Source organism: Mustela erminea, chromosome 2 (assembly GCF_009829155.1).
Source record: "Mustela erminea isolate mMusErm1 chromosome 2, mMusErm1.Pri, whole genome shotgun sequence".
Taxonomy (NCBI): domain Eukaryota; kingdom Metazoa; phylum Chordata; class Mammalia; order Carnivora; family Mustelidae; genus Mustela; species Mustela erminea.
The window spans coordinates 67,948,194-67,971,201 of NC_045615.1; the positions used below are offsets into that span (position 1 = coordinate 67,948,194).

At 33.7% G+C, this 23,008-nt stretch overlaps 1 pseudogene; it reads right to left on the reverse strand.

The window, feature by feature from the left end:
- Positions 1-7,826: 7,826 nt before the first annotated feature.
- On the reverse strand, positions 7,827-7,999 carry LOC116585470 (annotated as a pseudogene).
- Between the last annotated feature and the right edge of the window lie 15,009 nt (positions 8,000-23,008).

Sequence of the window (23,008 nt, forward strand, 5' to 3'; positions counted from 1 at the left end):
TTTGTTTTTGGGTATTGAGTTTTATAAATACTTTATATATTTTTTATATTAACCATTTATCATATATGTCATTTGTAAATATATTTTCTCTTTCACTATGTTGTTTTTTCATTTTGTTGGTGGTTTCCTTCGCTGTTACACATTCCTCTTAGGTCCTAGATTTATCATTTTGGGCACCTCCACATCCAAACATGTGAGAGTGTGGTCAAAATGCTAAGACCTCCCCTTCTGATAGTATGGTAGAGTTATTACTTTAAAATGTATTGATGCACTAGAGCAGATGTGCATTTACATACACAATGTATGCTTACTCAGAAAATTGTTTCACACAACAAGAAGACAGGTTAGTAAGTAGTTCAATAGTTCAGGAAAAGAGGAACTATCAGATCCTTTGTATTCATTTCAAGGGTTTAAAGTGTAAAAAGTCACCTGACTAGAAGAATTTTTCTGTGGAGGAAATGATGAGTTTTAAAATTGGAAAAACCATTAACTTTGCTGTAAAGATTAGGTCAAAGGAAATGGAGTTATAAGAGTTTCCTCTGAAATATGTAATGATTCACTTATTAAGTTATTAACAATGCCGTTAAACATGAGTTAACAGTATAACCTGGCTTGTCACTTAATAGTTGCAAATAATTTTAATGATCAATTGATTGATTGATTGATGATTCCTTCATTCTAGGAACCAGCTGAGACACTGAACTTGTCATACATAAACCCGGCATGAGAACATGTTGATCTATCTCTTTAAGATATTAGACTATTTTTATTTTAAGGGATAATAATACCTTGCAGGTTTATTATGATAATTAAATAAGAGAATAAGTGTAAAATACCTAACATAGAGTCTGGAATATAATCTGCTAAAATTGGGTAGTTCTTATGCAGTGATGATAAAGACAAGGGTCACATTCAGTAACAAATTCCTGTATCCTGTTCTCATAAAAATCAGTGTTTTGCTTAGTGCACAAACTAAAGAAAGTCAGTATCTCATTTGAATGCAGTTCTATAATTATGCAGTTGTATTCAATGTGTCAAGAACTTTTACAAGAAACTATGATGCTGGAAAGGATTTTATAATCCTTGGGTTAGAAATTAATGATTAATAAGATCAATGTGAACATTTTATCGTAGGGGAAATTTCTTACTTTAGTCTACTATAAAAAGAAGAAAAAACAAATAAAACTTTAGGTACGCGGATTCATATGACATTTACAGAAGAAAGGGGGACAGGCCCTGACCACAAAGCCAGAAATAGACAGTATGTTAGGTCTGCTGGAACTGAACAAATATTTCTTTTCCATTGCTCTCCAAACAAGGAAAAGGTTCCTGCCCAGAAACTAGCACTCTATTACTGACCAGGTGGGCCTTGTCCTTATAAACAAAACTTACTATACAATCTTGCCGTCAGTGAGAGTTTATATCTAAATAGATCACTGGCCTGCTGAGGAGACCAAACAGCATACAAAACACCATTGAGATGAAAGAATTTCAAAATGTTCATATCACAAAGAATGCTAAACTTTCCAAATGACTCCATTTATTTATTGATGTCAAAGGATAGGATGGCTATTTTAGAATCAGGGACTTACTTCAATCTTTACCCAAAGCCATCTCTGTTCTTTGGGAATAGACAGAGACCCTGTCATCTGGAATCTCAGATTTATACCAGGAAAATGATGGAGAACTAGGCAGAAAACTGAAAAAGAACTCTGACTTTTTTTACTCACAAACAAAAAACATGAATACCAGGGAGGGCATCCCACAGTTAATTACGGGAAGATCCAAGTCTAATTCTCCAATATATGAATTCTATATATATGAACACCAAGAATGTCCCCAAAATATTTTCAGTACTATATATGAGTATGACTACATTTGAGTCAAAAGTACTCTTGGGTCCTTGCTGGCTCTGTCTTAGGTTTAAAAGATGCCAATAATAATTTTTTTTTAAAGTTAAGTTAAAAATAAAAACAAATCTCCGGGAAATTAAAGAATGAGTTCTTGAGTGGCAATTTTCTTCCGGTATCCACAGGATTTGTTAATGTTCACAGACAGGCAAATAATTCCACCACAGAGTGGAGATTCCTGAGCTCATTCTTACATGCTGGTAATCTGGAACTCTCTTTTCCCTCAATAGATTTGGGGAAATGCACATATTGTGCCATTACAATTATCACTGTTTTGTAATTTACAATATGTAGCATATGCTAATTATGACCATGGACCCTATTCCTCATTTGTTGAAGAAAATAAAGAATATTATTGAATTGCTATAATACACAGGTAAAAAACTCAAATTCTGACAGACATTCCATCCCCTTTCTTCTGCTGTTTTAATGGCAAACTAAGACTTTATGCAAGTAATTTTTAGAAGTGATTCACCCATTTCCTTAGGGACCCATTTCTCTAGAGCTACCAGCTTCTGTCAAATAATGAGCATACTAATTTCATACCCTTTATTGTTTCATTTATTATGAGCATGTATCTGAGGAGAAGAGAGAGCTGTTAAAATGTTGATAAAAGCTGATAAAGTGTTATGTTATTTTAAGTTTCCTCATAAATGCTATTGTTAACCATTTAGCAACAATTTCATAATGATATATCTTCATGCATCCATAATGACTGAATTTGTTTATCGGGTTGATAAATATGGCCTTCTAAAAATGTTTACTTTTATTTTTGGTGTCTACATGTTTTAATTTTTATATATGAGTCTAGTGTGGATGAACAAATAATATGTTTTTCTAAGTATGTAAAGGAATTTATGCCAATGCTAGCAGTGATCTCTGCAGAACAGAACAGTGATATGGGTTTAACAGTGAGGGGTATGTATGGAAAAATTGTGACCAGATTTTTGTCACCCTAAAATACAGCAAGGAGCATATACCTATTCTAGCACCCATATTTTAATGGTTTTGGACTTTTGAAATCTGTTACATTTACCATATGTGAAAATCAGGTTAGCTTTAATCATGGATATGTGTGTGCAGAAGATGGGGGGGAAAGATGGTTAGAAAAATAATAAAATCAGAATATCAGTAGATTTTACATATTCCTCCCCAAAAAGAGAAAGGTAAGGCAATTTGTGACTTTAAATTGAATATGGGCAATAGCCCAAGTGTCCATCAACAGATGAATATATATGTTTACATAAACATATGTATACATATATATAAACATATATACAGATATATAAACATATATATGTGTTTATATAAAGAACATGTATGTGTCCATATATATACATATATATGTGTATATATATCAGTGTGTGTGTATATTATTCAGCCATGAGAAAAAAGGAAATTACACATTTGCAACGTGGATGTACCTTGCGAGCATGATGCTAAGTGAAGTAAATTAAAAAAAAATAAATAATTTGTACTACTTATATGTGGAATCTAAAAAAGCAGAACTTGGAATGGTAGAGATTGGAAATGGTAGTGACCAGAGAAACAGAGATTGGAATGGTAGTGACCAATGGCTAGGAGGTAGGAAAATGGGGATGTTGGTCAAAGAGTTTAAACTTTGAGTTTCTTCATACTATAGTGATATGCTTGGCCTGTGCTCTGGTTGGTCTATTTGTTAAATATTTATAGAAGCATGCCTGACTATAGAGATCTTTTCCATGTGTGCTTTGGTTAAATCACATTTATTTCTGTATCATTATATTTGAATCTTGTGTAAACTTATTAATTATTATGTACACTTATTAAACAATATGAGTATCATTGGCTAAGTATAACACAATTATTGCTGAGCCAAATACCTCTTAATCATCCAACTTATGATTTTATTGCAAATATCTAAGTGATAAATTTTCTATCTTTTTTGAGTGCTTTGGTGTGTTATTTTAAGCACTTTATATATATCCCGCATCGGGCTCTCTGCTCAGCAGGGAGCCTGCTTCCCTCTCTCACTCTCTGCCTGCCTCTCTGCCTACTTGTGATCTCTGTCTGTCAAATAAATAAATAAAATCTTTAAAAAAAAAAAAAAGAAATATATATATTATTTTACTTTCATGCAACCCTATGAAAAAGGTGTGATTTTTATTCTCATTTCACATATAAGAATAAAAGAGACACAAAGATGTGAGGCACACAACTATAATTAGTCATAGAGCCAGAATTTGAACCCAGGTACTTTTATTCTTATTCTAATACTATAAAATCATTGTGTAAAATTATCCCTCATTTGACCATAATTGTATTTTATGATTTTATAGCTAGAATTTAGCAAATCAGACTAATTACCTTGGGAATAGTTCTTCATTTCTTCCTCACTAAAATCATCAAAAAGAATGAATGATTGGTACTGCTTCTCCCATCCTCATTTATGCAGGACCTGTACATTATTTCCACTTCCATGTTTCCAAATGAAATTATTTGGGCAAATAGAGTAATGTGTCCCTGGGTAGGCCTACTTGAATTGATCTCAAACCTTAATATAAAAATGTGGCTATAGAAAAGAGTTAAGATTTAACATGCTATCACTCAAGTAGTCAAGAACAGAACTCAGGTAGACAAGTTCATGGCTTTTTCAAGAGTATAAAATACCTTACTTTATATATGATCATACATTCAGTAGGGACTTAGCAAACTGAATGAATGTGGCCCACCAAATGTTTAAAATAACTCACTAATCCTATATTTGTAAACATCATCTTCTCTCCTACAACTTCTTTCTTCAGTATTCGTTGACTACGAGAATGACATTATGATGAAAATATAGTGTCATTCTTGACATCCTTATCCTTTGCTACATACCACAGAAAATTAAGAATAAATTATTGGCCCTGGGATCATTCAAACAGAAGGCTCATACTTGGGCAGCCTGTTTGAATTGCTGTAAAGAAAAAATATTTATTATACATGGAGATCTTCTTGGGTTCTACCCAACAAGAAGAAAGTGATTATGATTACCCATGACGATATGTCAAATAGAGAATGAAATGTTTTTTTTTTTTTAAGATTTTATTTGTTTATTTGACAGAGAGAGATCACAAGTAGGCAGAGAGGCAGGCAGAGAGAGAGAGAGAGAGGAGGAAGCAGGCTCCCTGCTGAGCAGAGAGCCTGATGCAGGACTAGATCCCAGGACCCTGAGATCATGACCTGAGCCGAAGGCAGCGGCTTAACCCACTGAGCCACCCAGGTGCCCCTGAAATGTTTTAATTCATAAAATAGTTGGTTACTTGCCTCAAAGATTTCTATAGTTATACATCACTATTTTTGCATGTATATGTAGGTGCTTATGTATGCAAATACCTCCCAAATCAAAATTGGAAAAAAATGGCTGCAATCATTTAAAAGTTACTGGAGAATAAAAGTTACTGGTGAAAAGTTACTGGAGGGAATAATGGAATTACAATCAACATATGTGATCTAAATGCGCAGGTATCTTTTATGAGAGGAATCTTGCAAAATCCAAACACATTACAATGGCACGATATTTAGTCCTATAAAATTTCTTCACATAATTTTTTATATAAAATTTAAATTCTCAGTGATTTTAGTATACATTTTTTTAAATTTTCTGATGCTATTAGTCGGCCTTAGAAGAAAAATATATTACAATAATTCCATTTGTTCACAAACTATTAGAAACATTTGAGTTTAATTGAGGTTATTTGTAACAAAAGTTAATAATGCCAGTGTTTATAAAAAGAAACAAACAAAGCATAAAGAGAAGTTTTAAATAAATGCTTAAAAATATCTGAATACATTGTTTCATGGCTTTGATCTAGAAATTGTCTAATATTTTATTTAAGTCTTTTTTAATTTTATTAACATCTAGTGTATTTTTTGTTTTGGGGGTAACAGGTATATGAATATACATAATTCACAGCACTCACCATAGCACATACCCTTCCCATTATCCATAACCCAGCCACCCAATCTCTCCCGCAACCACCCCCAACAACTGTCAGTTTGTTTCCTGAGATTAGGAGTCTCTTACAGTTTGTCTCCCTCTCTGGTCACATCTTGTCTCATTTTTTCACTCCCTTCCCCCCACAACCTCCTACCCTGCCTCTCAAATTCCTTGTATCAGAGAGATCATCTGATAATTGTCTTTCTCTGATTGACTTATTTCACTTAGCATAATAGCCTCTAGTTCCAGCCACATCATTGCAAATGGCAAGATTTCATTTTTAATGGCTGCAAAGTATTCCATTGTAAGATATGCAACGTCTTCTTTAGCCATTCATCTATTGATGGACATGTAGGTTCTTTCCACAGTTTGGCTTTTGTGGACATTGCTGCTATAAACATTCGGGGGCACATGCCCCTTCAGATCACTACATCTGTATCTTTAGAGTAAATACAGAGTAAATATGCAGTAGTGCGATTCCTGGGTTGTACAGCAGCTCTATTTTCAACTTTTTGAGGAACCTCCATGCTGTTTTCCAGAGTGGCTACACCAGCTTGCATTTCCACCAACAGTGTAGGAGGGTCCCCTTTCTGCATCCTTGCCAATATCTGTTGTTCTTTTTTTCTATATATTTTCTGTAGCTTCCTTTTTCTCCTTTTTTCTCTCCTATTCTATGCTCTACCCCCACCCCACCTTTTTTTTTCTTCTTTCCTTTTCTTTTTTCCAGAAAATTGGTGCTGGAATGATTATGTTACAGGAAATCTCCTGGGCCTATCACCTTTAACATGCAAAGGGACAAAAGAGAAAAGGAAAAATTTTAATTTCAAACAACCATGCATACTGAACACATTTTTGGTATGAAATCTCAGGCTGGGAAAACAGAAATCTTTGTTATACAGCATACGATGAGTTTATTATACTATTTCTGATGTGCCTAAATCCATCAGGATGACAATGATATACCTCCAGTTTTAAAATGTGCAGGAAAAAGCTATAGCACTAAGAGTGCTGATTTGTTATGCTTTGGCAAGTGAAGATCTTCACTGTCCCTTATCATACCTCATCTTGGCCAGTTCCATAATTTGGAGACTTCCATTTGCTACACTCCATATTAAGCAGGACCCTTTGGATGAAAGAGACAACTCTAACTTAGAGATATAATTTATTGGCAGGATATTATATAGTCTCATATAATTGCTGATGATACAAGGGTGTAGCTGAGAGATTTAGAGGACATTGGGACCTCTCTCTTTTTTTATTCCTTCTTTTCTTCTGGATTATCTTTTTTTTTTTCATACCATAGACTAGATTCCTCCAAAGAGGATAGACCAATGCCGTCAACAATATGGACATATTTTGGGGTTGTCTACTTGAGAAGTCCTGAATACTGCTTTTGATAGTTCCAGTTCAAACATTCTATTTTCTATTATATTTTTTATTTCTATTTTCTATCTTGATTCAGGTGACCATCACATGGCCAATCACTTGTAGTACACAGAAAAGAATCTCAGAATTCCCTCTCTATGCCTCAGGGCCATTGCAGAGAAAGAGAAATTGCTGGGAGCAGGTACTACTCTATTGAGACTCTACTGTGTTCCTTGCCCTTGGTTTCTTAATTATGATTCCATTCTTAGTTTACTGGGCTGTTTATTTAACAATTTTTTCAAGATGATTATATGTTAGTGTATTTTGTAAATTTTTGAACATTTTCAAATGTCCTTCACTTACTCTGCACAAAAAGTTTTGCTTGCTACTCTGAAAGTTCTAGCAAGTTTATACTATAGGAATTTGTGCATATTTTCACACAAGATTTAACTGAGCTTTTTCTTCAGTCCCATCTTTTCTTGCAGAAATTGTGGTTTCCTACATGGTAATGGTATATTTTCCACTTTTTAGAGCCAATATAAGAATTTTCTTTGAAAATAATTTTTTTCCTTTTTTTTTTTTTTTTTAAACATGAGAGAGCATGTATGCAGTCCCTTGCTACCACAAATTATGCAATTGGGTTTCCCACATTTGGGGAAATTGAAGGGGTCAGCATACCCACAGTGCAATTGACAACCAAATCTTATATTTCTGAGTCCATTCAGTAGAAATTACATATCGATGGGGTGATAAATACAAGTATGGGTGTCTGGCTGGCTCAGATGGTTAAGCATCTGCCTTTGGCTCATGATCCTGGGGTCCTGGGATCAAGCTCTGCTTTGGGCTTCCTGCTCAGGGAGCCTGCTTCTTCCTTTCCTCCCTGCTCCTGAGCTCTCTCTCACTATCTCTGTCTCTCTTTCTCTTTCAAATAAATAAATAAAATCTTTATAAGGATATATACATGTGTGTGTGTGTGTGTGTGTGTGTTTAAATCATCCTCTACTTTGTTACAAATAGAATGCGGTAATGGGATTCCAGTATTTTTGCCTAAATTTTTTATTGAATTTTTTTTTACTCATTTACATTTATATTAAAATACTTATCTTTGGTCTTACTAATATCATTTTGATATATAATTTCTGACTTTTGTTTTCCCCCTCTATTTCCTCTTTATTTTCAACATTTTAATACTTAAATTCTGAGTACTTGAATTCTCTTTATACTATTGAATTTGATTCTGTTTCACACAGTTATCCAGGAGCTATTCATTCTTTTTTCTCTGGTGTATATTTTTTAAGTTAAAAATATGTGTGCATGTGCATATATGTGTTATTCAAGTAATGACTAACAACAACCAAAAAAAAAAAACAGAACCTAGCATAATCAGGAACTATAAGTCACTTTCAGTCACAGTTATCAGTCAAAGTTCTTTGTGTAAAACTGCTAGAAGGATAATCCAAACAAGCCTGACTAGAATAGCCAAAGCAATCTTGAAAAAGAAAAACAAAGCAGGAGACATCACAATTCCAGATTCCAAGCTATCCTATAAAGCTGTAGTCATCAAGACAGTATGGTACGGGCACAAAAACGAGCACATAGATCAATGGAACAGAATAGAAAGGCCAGACATAGACTTACAACTACATGGTCAACTAATTTTTGTCAAAGCAGTAAAGACTATCCAGTGGAAAAAAGTCTCTTCAACAAATGGTGTTGGAAAAACTGGACAGCAACATGCAGAGAAATAAAACTGGGCCACTTTCTTATATCATACACACAAATAAATTCAAAATGGATGAAAGGCCTAAACTGGGACAGGAATCCATCAGAATCCTAAAGGAGAACACAGACAGCAACCTCTTTGACCTTGGCCACAGGAACATCTTGCCACAGGAACCTCTTGCTGGACACGTCTCTGGAGGCAAGGGAAACAAAAGCAAAAATGAACTATTGTGACTTCATCAAAATAAAAATCTTATGCACAGCACAGAAAACAATCAACAAATCTAAAATACAACCCCCAGAATGGGAAAATATATTTGCCAATGGCATACCTGATAAAGGGTTATTTTTCAAAATCTATAAAGAACTTACCAAACTCCACACCCAAACAAAACAAATAATCCAATTAAGAAATGAGCAGAAGCTATAAATAGATATTTTTCCAAAGAAGACATAGAGATGTCTAACAGACAAGGGAAAAGATGCTCAGCATCACTCAGCATCAGAGAAATCCAAATCAAAACCATGATGAGATGCCACCTCACTCCTGTCAGAATGGCTAAAATTAACAACACAGGAACAACAGATGTTGGCAAGGATGTGAAGAAAAGGGAACCCTCTCACACTGTTAGTGGGAATGTAAATGTGTACAGCCAATCTGGAAAAAGGTATGGAGCTTCCTGAAAAAATAAGAAATAGAACTACCCTATAACCTAGCATTGCACTAGGTATTTACCAAAGGATACAAAAATACTGATTCAAAATGTCACATGCACCCTGATGTTTATAGCAACACTATCAATAATAACCAATTATGGAAGCAGCCCAAATGTCCATCAACTGATGAGTGGATAAAGAAGAGGTGGTGTGTATGTATGTATATATATATATATATATATATATATATATATATAAAATCACCTCTTCTTTTAATATTCCATTATATATATATTTTAATATATTTTATATATATTATATATATTTATATATATTTTAATATATTTTAATATTCCATTTTATATATATATAATGGAATATTACTCAGAGTGTATTACGCTAAGTGAAACAAGTCAGTCAGTCAAAGACAAGTACCATATAATTTCACTCATATGTGGAATTTAAGAAACAAAAGAGATGAATGTAGAGAAATGGAAAAAAAAGGAAGAGAAGGAAGCATACCATAGGACTCTTAACTATAGAGAACAAACTGAGGGTTGTTGGAGGGAGGTGGGTGGGGGATGGGCTAAATGGGTGATGGGCGTTAAGGAGGGAACTTGTGTTGAGCACTGGGTGTTTTAAATAAGTGACAAATCACTAAATTCTACTTCTGAAATCAATATTACACTATATGTTAACTAGAATTAAAGTAAAAATTTAGGGGAAAGAAAGAAAACAAACCTGGCCAAGAAAAACAAAAACCAAAACCACCATCACCACCAACAGCAACACCAAAACCCCTTAATTTCTTCACATTACTAAACTTTGTGAAAGATTGCAAAAAAGTAGGTTAAAATAATTGTAACCAGGGACCAAACATTGTGAGAATCCTTTTTTTGTTTGTTTGTTTGTTTCTTCTCCATTTAAAACCCTGGCTTATTTTGTTCGTGCTAGCTATTCTTGTATGTTTGCAATTGAGATTTTTTAGTAGCTGTGATTCTAATCCTTATGGTGTCCTGCCTATTAAAAAAGAATCTTATCCATCAGATTTAGAAAAAAAAATATTAAGGAATTATTTTGTTTGGCCCAGACTAGGTCATGCACCATCCTAGTGACTTTAGTTTTCTAAAATTGCAAGACTACACCATAAATCACAGAAGAAAATTTACACAAAACAAGAGGAGGATTACTCCATATAGAAAGATGATAAATGCCCACCAGCTTTCCCACAATTACATAGCTGATAGCCATAGAATATGATTAGGACATGGTAATTATGACTATAAATTCTATAATCTTTCAAAAACCAATTTGCCACCCTCAAAATTCTGAACTTTTCATATGCATTTTGCTGCATGAATAACTTATATTTTCTAGATTTTCCACTACATCTAGATTTTAAACTGCTTGAGGGCCAGATATATGCTTAATTTTTCTTAAAACTCTCCTAGCATATTAGAAAATAATTTGTGCTGAGAGTCAGAGCACATATTTGAATTGGCTTGTAGTCCAATTGAAAAATATTTCTTCAGTGTATCTAGCAATTTTCCTATTTGTCATATGCAAATGCAAAAATCTTAAGTATAGTAAGAGTAAAAATAACAGAATAGAAAGAAAGATAAAATACAAGACTGGGCAAATGGTTCTAAGAAGCAGTAATTTGAGCCACTGATATTCATCACTGTATAAAAAGTGTGGAGAACTTTGGGGGCTCCTGGGTGGCTCAGTGGGTTAAAGCCTCTGCCTTCAGTGTGGGTCATGATCTCAGGTCCAGAGATCGAGCTCCACATCAGGCTCTCTGCTTGGTGGGGAGCCTGCTTCCCCCTCTCTCTCAGCCTCTCTGCCAACTAGTGATCTCTGTCTGTCAAATAAATAAATAAATAAAAGTTTTAAAAAATAGCATGGAGAGCTCTGGGAAGTAATTGAGCTGAGAGTCCTGGTTATTAATAAGTGCATCTATAAAAATTAGGGTAAGAAAACCATCATGACAGGTATATTGTACTTTTTCACAGCAATGACTTAGTTTTCTAGTCATTACTGTAGGTTTTAATTTGTAAGTTTATTTTAGAATCAGGTGTACAATTTGACTGATTCTTTTAACTAAGTGGTTTTGTGTGCTGGCCAAATTATTGCAAGTCTCAATTCTATTGTCGTTTTTGTTTGTTTTTTTTTTAATCTATAGACTCTGGATTTACCCTGAATAATTATTTGGGCACAAAATACATATAGAAGAAAAATTTGCCAATTTTTAAAAATATTTTCTTGAAATCTCTAAGATGCCTATTCAATTATCTATTTTTTAAAAACAATTTAACTTACCTTTGATGATACGCTTTAACACAGAGTAGGACAAATTCATTTTTTTCTTATTAATGCAGACTCAAATTACATTTATGAAATCTTAGAAATAAAGGACACTGCAAGAACCATACCATAAAGTGGGGGAAATTTTCCTATTCAAATATTTTGGTATGGAATGATTGTACCAAAGAAATATCTGTTTCAGTTCCCAAACATAGACATAAATCCCACCAAATAATTTTTCTAGGCATACCCTCTCAGTTTGCATCAGTCTCCAAAGCAATGACATCAATTATTTGTGACTGCTTTTATTTCGGATGTAGCCACACCTCCATATAGGATTGACCAGATTGGTGATGGTTGTTAAACACTTTTTGAAGACATAATGACATTGCCTGTGAAGATTTACTTTGGGCAAGGCTTTGAACTCAGCACCAGTACTGGAAGCTTTTCATAGTATACACGAGGGGGAGATTTCTTGTTATGCCAACTGCAATCTTTACCACAGCTGTGACACAAAATCTGGAAGTTTGTGTTGGAAAGACAGCAATAGGCACAGATGTTGGGAAATGATACCAAGCATTTTTCAGTCACCTTATGGAGATGACAACACACACACACACACACACACACACACACACATTCAAATTGGCTTACAAAAGAGTCCAAGTTTCTTCAAATGATCCTTGTCCCATGGGGGTTGGTTACTTAAGAATTAGAAGAATCTTTATCATTACTGGACTCCTTCCTGTCTTTGCAAGGACTGATAATTTGGAAAATCCAAATTGCTTGCTTTGTATCTTCCAAGTCTACAGCTGAGGTTGGGCAGGCTTTCAAGATGAGCTACTTGAACAAATAGAACTGCAGGCACAGATCCAACATTTCCCAGGGTGCACTGCAGTCTATTTAACAGACCGAGCTCCTTAGCATACAGAGAATGGCAGGGCATCTTATTTACCTTCACTTCGGATTGTGTGTTTAATGCACCCAGAATAGACAAAAGACAATATGACTGCTAGGATCTGATTCACATTAATTTGTAGCAGATGGGAGAACCCGTGTTTTTCCAAGATGTTTGTGGTAAAGCAACCCTTACTGCAGAAGAAAAAAGAAATATGGCATTCAGCTGTTTGCTATATTGGATGTTTATATTAATATATTTTAGAAGCAATTATTTTATTAAGTGATTTTAATATAGTGGGTGTATGGGATTAGCATGGTGTTATGTTAGGCTGGCCTAAATTAAAACTGTGCAAAACTAGCAAAAATGTGATGTAATTGGCAAAATGTCTTTTCTCCCCTTTGAATGAGGTTTTGAAACCTACCACATTTTCAGAGAATTTGTATTGACTCCAAATGGCCTCGGAAATATACATTTTAGAAATGTTCATGTTGAAATGTTAGTGCTTATGAAACTGGAGCATCTTCCTCAAGGGCCCCTCTGATGTTTTTCTATTTTTTTTAACTCAGCTTTCTGTCATGTTATTTGCTTGGCTCAAGAATTTGTGGGACATCTGGTTGGTATTGCCCTAATTACACATAAACTGTAGATGTATGAGTTAGTAGCATTTTCTACTAAACCTGACTACATAGGCATAACATTAAGTCAGCATGCAAAAAAATATCCTAATTCTCCACTGTATTCACCAAACACATATGAAGCTTTTAGTGGAAAAAATGTTATACCCATTAAGTATTTTTTAGCAACACTGACACTGAATTTATTTAGCTAGCCCTACAATGTATAGAGGGAATTTTAATATAAATTAGTTATTTCTAAGAGTCATCTCTTAGGTGTATTTGTTCATAAGCATTCATATCATGACCATGTTATTAAAGCTTCCTTACCTGATAATTTTCACTCCATTTTTTGAGTAAGGCTAAAAGAGATTTGCATATTCTTTATATTAGACCAAAAGGCATTATTCAAACATTGTATAAATTTCAAAGTGGCCCATTTGTTTTCAGAATTCACAGATTCTCCTTAATTAAAAAATAAACAACAAAACTTCATTTGTGTAAAGTGTAATTTAGTCCCTTTTAAAATAAAAAGGCTTTTATACATATTATCTAACAAATTATTTCTTAGAAAATTGGGCACTTTCCTCATGAATGAATTAATACCAATTTACAAGTAATACTAAGTTTGCAAAAACCTAGAGGAATCATGAGTAATTTATACCTCTAACAACTCATTTATCCTCAGAAAACCTTGATGCTTTTGAATATTCTGTCTTCCATTCCTTCATAAACATACACAGGTACAACTCAACATAGATTCAGTGTTCAATGACTTGATATTCCTGAAAGGTGCTGGTTCCCCTCATTTTCTTGAACTTTAAATGGTGGGGTGTTCCAGAACTTAGTCTCTTGACCACCTCTCTATGTATCCACTCCCTTTGGAATCTTATAAATTCTTTTTAAACCATGTGACCCTGTTAATTAATCTCTTATTCTTGAAACATGTTGTCCAGGTTTCAGCAACATCTACTCACTTGATAGAATACTCTCTTATTTCTATTTGCCCCTTCTCAGTTTACTTTCCAGATTTCTCTTCTTTGACTCTCCCATAAGGAATTGTCCTCAATTTCTCGCCATTTTTGTCTTAGAAATCTTCTCCATTATTAAGGCTTCAGTTCCCCTCTGTATACTGAAGATTCTCAATTCCATTACCGGTAGGTCATTATCTTTAGCCTACACAATTGAAACGGTTATCTGATTGATCCAAATTCACTTTTGTTCTGATGTAAGCAAGTCAGCTCCTATGATAAAAGTTATTTTTCAAAAATAAATTCTGAGCATGTTAGCTCATGCTTCAAATCCTTAAATGGGTTCTCATTGATCTTAGATAAAAATCTAAATTCCCTAACTAGCCCCTGGGAACTTCATTATCTTAATCCCCTAATTCAATCCCTCCTGAAACATATAATATGTTGATTTCTTTCAGTTTCTTGAATAGTGAATACACTTTATGGCCTCTGGACATTTGTATATACTGTACCTTTTTTATGGCAACACATAATTTCTCCTCTTCTCTTGGGTAAGTACAGAACATTTCTTAGATTTCACTTAAATGTCAATTTAAGAGCAAGATTTCCCTGACCCAGCCCTTTACCTAGACCATATCACATTTTATATTTATTATTTAAGTGTCTACATTTCCTCCCTCAATAGTCCTTGAAATTGAGAATTATATTATCAGAACCTACCATGACTTTATCATACAGTACATATTCAATTAATATTTCCCAGGAAACAAAGGCAAAAGAAATTGCCTCTATACACTAGGAATTCAGCTTGGTGGGAGAGCAAGATAAGAAAGCAAAAAGAGTATAGAAAAGGAATAAAATTCTTGAGAACAAGACCAGAAAGCTTGTTTCAAGTCTCAGTAGAGAACTAGATTTTGACATAGGATTCTATCTCAGGGCCGTATGGTCTCAATGAAGTATGTGGTAAGTGAGAGGAATACAAGAGATTTAAAGAAATTGGGAAAGAAGAAAAAAATATAATTAATAATTATCACCATAATGAAAAATGGCTTTTCTAGAGAAATATAACTGGACTTGTAGACTTCTGGGCTATGCTGAGGGCCCATCTGAGCCTACTGATCATAAATCAAAACCTTTAGACTTGAGTGTGTGATTTTTCTCCAGTCATAATCAGCTGTTTGGGTGTAGGTGATGAAAATGTGGGTAACTGAATTAGTACAGAATGAATTTTGAAAATACAGTGCAATAAATCCTTTGCCTAGAGGCAAAAGAAGGACAAACAATTCAGATCATCAGGATCAAAGATTTCCAAATCTCCTTTGGGGTATTTCTTAGTAAAGAAGGGTTTGAAGAAAAAGTAAAGTGGGACATTTCAGGCAAAGGAATACACATATGCCCACATCCAGCCATGTGAAAGAGCATGGCATGTTCAAGGATCTGTAAGGAAGAAAATTATGATGCCTAGAACACAGAGCATAAAATGATGGAAAGATTAGAATGCAGTGGTCAGATCCTAAAAGACCTTTAAGAATGCAGTGGTCAGATCCTAAAAGACCTTTAAGAATGTGTTGAGGAGATTGGATTTATCCTGAAGATACAAGGTGCTATTAAAGGATTTTAAATAGAAGAATGACAGAAATCCTCTGGCAGTCGTGTGTAAAATGAATTTAAACGTAGGAGGCAGTAAAATTGTGCAATTGAAATTATGCAATTAGGTGAAAATGAGGGAGGGACTACATAAGGTGGTGATAACTAGATGATGAAGAAGAAGATGATGGTATTGATGAATGATAATGAAAATCAATCAGGCTATTCTATAAGATTTTCAGAGACATTAAATAATTTTATACAACCTGTAAGTCTTTAGTGGTAAACGTAAAACTAACACTAGACCTTGTTCCAAGACCAGTTCTCTTCATACTATTAATGGGAAGCTTCCCAAAGTTGGAGAGTATAACTTGTTCATCCCTTTTTTGGTCAATTTTTATTAATGGATTTTATTTTTTATAGCAGGTTCTTGGCAAAATTGAGCAAAAAGTACAAAGATTTCCTGTATACTCCCTACTCCTACTCATGCATAGCCTTGTTCATTATCAATATCCCTCACCAGAGTGGTACATTTGTTTGGTGAACCTACAGTGATACATCATTATCACCCAAAGTCCTTAGATTACCTTAGTGTACATTCCTACGGGTTTGGGCAAATGTATCCACCATTTTATACTTGTTATGCTATACTCTGTATCCTTATTATACAGAGTAGTTTCACCACTTTAAAAATCCTGGGTTCAATCAATTCATCCCTCCCTCCAACCTTCCAACTCCTAGGAACCACTGACATCTTTCCTCTCTCCATAGATTTGTCTTTTCTAGAATGTCATATTGTTGGAATCATAGTATTTAGTGTGTTCCTACTGGCTTCTTTCACTTAGAAATGTGCATTTCAGGTTTCTCCATGTCTTTTCATTGCTTGATAGCTCATTTCCTTTTAGTGCTGAATAGTATTCCATGGTCTAGCTGTATCAGATTATTTATCCATTCATCTGCTGAAGAACGTCTTGGTTGCTTTCAAATTTTGGCAATTCTGAATAAAGCTGCTGTTTACACCTGCATACAGGTTTTTATGTAATCATGAATGAGAGCTCCTTTTGTTCCACATCTTCACCAGCATTTAGTGTTGTCAGTATTTTGGATTTTGGTTGTTCTACCAGAAATGCAGTGGTGGTGTGTTGGTTTAATTTGCATTTCCCTAATTACATAAGGTGTAGAGTGTCTTTTCATGTGACTATTGACTATCTTTATATCTTTTTCCATGTGTTGCATATTTAGGGTCTCTGGTCCATTTTTAATTTTTTTTCCTTATTGTTGAATTTTAAGACTACTTTGTTTATTCTGGATAATGATCTTTTATCAGATGTCTCTTTTGCAAATATGTCCTTCCACACTAAGGCTTGTCTTCTCATTCTGTTGAAATTGTCTTTGCAACCTTGTTCATCTTTTATCCTCAGTGTCTAGCTCAGGTATCAGTTATATGGAAGGAACTTAATGCTAAGCAGTTGAATTATCCCCTGTTGTTCTGAAAAGAAGTCATAGAAATGGTTCATGTATCTTTTAGCAACTATTCTTTTACTAAAGAATTAAAGACAAAATCAGAAATTTGGGTTCTTCACATAGAAATAATGGAAAAGAATTTCAGGACTATTTTATTTGACTTAAAAATAATCAAAGTGGTTATAATTTTATTTTATTTGACTTAAAAATAACCCAAAGAGGGGTGCTTGCATGGTTCTATCAGTTAAGTGTCAGACTCTTGGTTTAAGGTCAGGCCTCGATCTCAGGGTTGTGAGATCAAGCCCCACACCGGGCTCTGGACTCAACAGAGAATCTGTTTGAAGGTTCTCTCCCTCTACCCCTCCCTCCAACTCGTGCATGTGTGCTCGCTCTCTCTCTCTGAAATAAATTAATAAATCTTTAAAATAATATCCCGTCTACTTCATTATTCCATCATATTTTGTCTACTTTTCCTTTTAAAACCATCTTATCACCCACCCTTCCCAAACTAAATCATTTTGAACAACACAGCTGTTTGTTGCTGCTCTAATCTGAAAATTTCTTAGCTCTCCTTTTTATTTTATCATGAATGCAATATTCATCATCAGTCTGAAAACAGAGCACTCTTAGTAGTAGAGCCTGTAATCTCTTGTACCTTAGGTGATAAGAAATATAACACACAGTACACGTGTTATGCTGTGTGAGATAGCAAGCAGAATAGGGCTATTTATTGTAAAGTGCCCACACTTTCAATTTGTAACCTAGTTAAAATCCAAATGTTTAGATATGTGAGAATATTAGTTGTTCTATCCCAGTTTTCTTAGCACTTAAAAGTATTCAAAAATAAAATGTAATAAAATTGAGAATAAAGATAGGAAAGCATCTGAATGGCTGTGCCTTTACGGATGTTACAACTGACTTTCAAGGGACTTAATGACTATATAACTTGAGACACAAGACCACTTGAACAGACATCATATACATCACAGAAGTTATGGTTTTAAAGCCCACCACCCAGTGGTGCTATGATTGAAAGGTTTGTGTCCTCTCCCAAAATTTATAAGTTAAAATTCTAATTCCAAAAGTGATACTATTAGTAGGAGTGGTCTTTGGGAGTGATTAGGCCACAGGGATGGTGCCTTCATGAATGTGATTGTGTTCTTATAAAAGAGTTTCCACAGAGACCCCTTGCTCTTTCTATCATGGGAAGATACAAAAAAGTCTGCCACCTAGAAGAGTGCCTTCAGCCAACCATGTTGGCACCTAGCTCTTGGACTTCTAGCCTCGAGATCAATGAGAAACAAATTTGTTGTTTATAAGCTACTCAGTCTGTGGTATTTTGTTATAGCAGTCTGAACCAAAAAAGACAAATGGGTATTGTTACATATTCTAATAATTTCACTTTTTGGTAAGAATTTAAACTGCTATTTTACTCTCTCATGTTTTTGTTGAGAAAAACCATTGGTAGGCTAAGTGAATTCCCAAATTTAAGTAGGTAGGCCTATAACATGTAATACATGGTGACAATGTTAATAATGGCTGTTATTAACAGTGCTTAATATGTGCTAAGCACCGATTTATCAAACTTTTAAAAAAAGACTTATTTATTTATTTATTTATTATTTATTTTAAAGCAAAAGAGTGTGTGGGGGGTTGGGGGGTCGGGAGGAGAGAGAGAGAGAGGATCTCAGGCAGACTCCCCGCTAAGCCCAGAGCCCAGCTTGTGACCCTGAGATCATGGCCTGAACCAAAATCCAGAGCCAGATGTTTAAGTGACTGAGCCACTGAGAAGTACCTGATTTATCCTACTTTAAATACATTAACTCATTTAATCTTTGAAGTCTGTAAAACAAGTAATATCTATTTTATTTATCAAGGGCAAGCAAGGCTGGACATTAATTAAGTTGATTAGTTAAAACCCAAGTTCTTAAAAACTTTGCTCTACTTCCTGTGGTGTAAAACTTGGATTCTTTACCATCAGTGGCCTATTAGATAAGGTTAGGTGTCGTTACAATACATCTGCTAAGTTGTTTTACCATCCTGCATTGCAACTTAGACAAGTATGTAAGTATCTGGAGAGTGTACTTCTTAAAAGCATTCAGCTATTTATTCATTCATTCAAAGAATATATATTGAATACTTATTTTCCAGGTATTATTCTATTATAAGTGCTGGGCAGAACATATAAAATGTGTGTATCTCCACTGAATGAACTAAAAACAATTTTCTAGCAAAAGTATGATTATTATCCTTGTGGAATATAAAATTTAAAAAAACTACATGTGAACAGAGGGAAAACTTTAATTAAGAATGTTTAGATGTTCTGCAATTTTCCTGTTAGCATTTGCCACTCATTCATTTATTTATACTTAACTGCTATTGTCACTAACAATCAAACACTAATATATGCACAAAAAATAACTGAGAAATTTTAATACCTTTTCATCCTAGTTGAGGTAAGATTTCTATTATTCAATTTGCATTCAATTCAAGGACTATCAGTGTTCTCTTACAGCATAATTTCATAATTACTAACTTAGTAGCATTCTAGTCTAAAAGAGGAATTTGTATTTATACTTTGGATATATTTAAAGATTTTTGATAATAAAAGAAAGAAGTTTATAACTTCCATATTAAGAATCTTTGCTATGGGGTGCCTGGGTGGCTCAGTCAGTTGAGCATCTGATTCTTGATTCTTACTCAGGTTATGATCTTAGGGTTGCAAGATCAAACCCCACATCAGACTCTGCTCTTTCAGAGTCTGCTTGAGATTCTCTCTCTTCCTCTCCCTCTGCCCCTTCTCCACTCATGCACTCTCTCTCTAATTAAATAAATAAATACAATCTTAAAAAAAGAAGATTCTTTGCTGTGTAGCAAACATTCTAATTTGTATTTCAAATGATTGTATCCTTTATTAGCCATAAAAAGTATGAAATAAATATTCATTTGCCCTCTAAGTGCTGAAAATTTCCACCCCCATATTTTAGCTTTATTTTAGATGAGAAAACATAAACTAAAGAGGCTCAGAATTTGCTTAAGATCGCACATAATCTTGAGCAATAAGTAACAAAGTCAGGATTTGAGTAAAAGCATTTTTGCTTCCAATTCTAAATACCTCCAATAACATGAAATGATTTTCCTCTATGATCTGTTATTCAGGCAAAGAAAGTATATAAAGCATGCTTTATATAATATCTTTCTGAACACATAATTTGGGAAATCAGTTCTATTCAAGTTGACTAATTGCCATCATTTGACCAGAGGAAGAAAACAAATGCTACATATGGAGGTTTATGAAGAGGAATATAAAAGAAGTCATTTGATATCTGTCCATTCAAATATCTCACTTTTTGGCACCTGGGTGGCTCAGATGGTTAACCGTCTGCCTTCGGCTCAGGTCATGATCCCACAGTCCTGAGACTGAGTCCTGCATCAGAGTCCCTGCTCACTGGGGAGCCTTGCTTTTCCCTCTGCTTCTTTCTCTTTGTCGTGAATAAATATACAAAATATTTTAAAAAAACAAATACCTCACTTTTGAGCAACAAAACATGTCATAAATAATATTTTAAATGTCACACATTTTATTATTTTGTGCACAGTATTTACATGGAAAACAAGATTCTTAGGGATACATAAAGTTAAACAAACAATACTGGTGAAAGAAGGGGGAGAATTACCATGACGAGACCACTAATAAGCCTGTGAAGCATTCTATGAGACCAGACATTTTTTTCATCTTTCTGAAATATTATCTATAATGTATATGTGCAAGTCTTCAGATTGCTAATATCACTCTACCTTTGCATTCTATTTAAGAAACATGAGACTGAAATGGAATTCTGTAGGAGATTAATAGAAAAAAAAAGATAATGAAAATGTGACTTCCATACAAAAGTCATCTGATCTGGAAAGAAACAGAGATTGGCTTTGTAGAGCGGCAGAATTGTACTTTTGAAAGATATTTTTTCAACTTAAAAGTAATTATATATGAAAGAGGTAAGGAAGTATTTTTATGAAAAGAATGTATAATATATAAGTCATTTTGAATGAGATTTTTCTTATAGAACAATCCACAACATAGCTAAGAGGAATATAAAAGGACAATAATATTTATTAACCTGAATATAAAGAAAACTTTAGTTATAAATAAAATTGAAGTAAATCTTTAATATGGAATTAGGTCATCAATAGCAGTACACCCTGACAGATTTTAGACCACATAAATTAAACAGTACAATATAGAGTTTATAAATTTAAACAAGCCAAACTGAGGAAAGCAAGACCAAAACTGTCATAATAGGAAATGTAATCAATTAAATGACTCATTAGAAAATAAAAATAGCATTGAAAAATTAGACATTCACTAAGTGTTCCTAGGTTCTCAAAAACATAAAAAATTATACTGACTTCTATGGTATTTATAAAGTCAAAATATTTTTCCAACTCTCACCTATATTAGTTATATTTTGAAAAACAAGAAGTACACAAAAGGAGAACCCAAATATCTACCTTATTTTCCATTACTCTGAAACTACAAAGGCAAATCAGTTCACTCATACAGCCAACTACACAAGTACCTAAATAATTTATGATTGTGGAAATACCTGCATAATTTTAAATGTGCAGCACCCAATTTCCTGCTCTCAAAAATAATTTTTCAAATGTTAAAACTTTTAAAAATTGTCTTATTCGGATATTCCTTCTGTTTTACAGAGAAGACTCATGAAAAAAAATCTCAGATTTCAAAGTAAATTCTTATTAGTGCTATTTGTGGTTTCCAAAATACTTTTATTGGTTTTGAAGTAAAAAGAATAAATGTATTTCTACACCAAGATATATCTCTAAATTGTTCTAGGTATATATATTTTAGGTCAGCTTAATGTCTGGACAAAACATGGAATTTTAATCTTCATTAATTTACACATAATTATACATAAACTATAAAATTTTATTCTTTTCCCACTGACAAATCAGTTACAATCGTGAAGTAGCCAAATAACCAGTAAGAAAATCTCTGACCCAATATATATTCCTTAAGGACACTATGATCCTTTAAAACAATCCCTTCCATTCATATCCATATCCATCCATAATAAAAAGACAAATTATGGAATTTACAGCTATGAGTAAACTTGAAAGCCAGTTTACCCACTATTACATATCTAGATTTAATATAGTCTTAGTAAATCATTTCTAAACACTATAATGTCATTAGCTAGCTATCCTTACCATTTTAAATACCATAAAATGTGAACATTGCTTAAATAGAGATGATAGAAAACTGCCTGACTGTTCAACTGCATGGACTTCTAAAAATTAATGTCACTCAGTGTGTTTTAGCCAAATACTAATTCTATAAGACATTAAAAGTATTTAAATAAAACAAAGGTTCTTTGACAAAATAAGTTCGGAAAAAAAACTATGTTAATCAAACTAAAAATTTCTTCATGCAAATCTACATGAATGAGTTAGTTTGTACTTTGTAAATCCTTAATAAAGGGATATACTATGCTGTTTTTCCAAATGTGTTTAACCACAGAATATACCCAGAA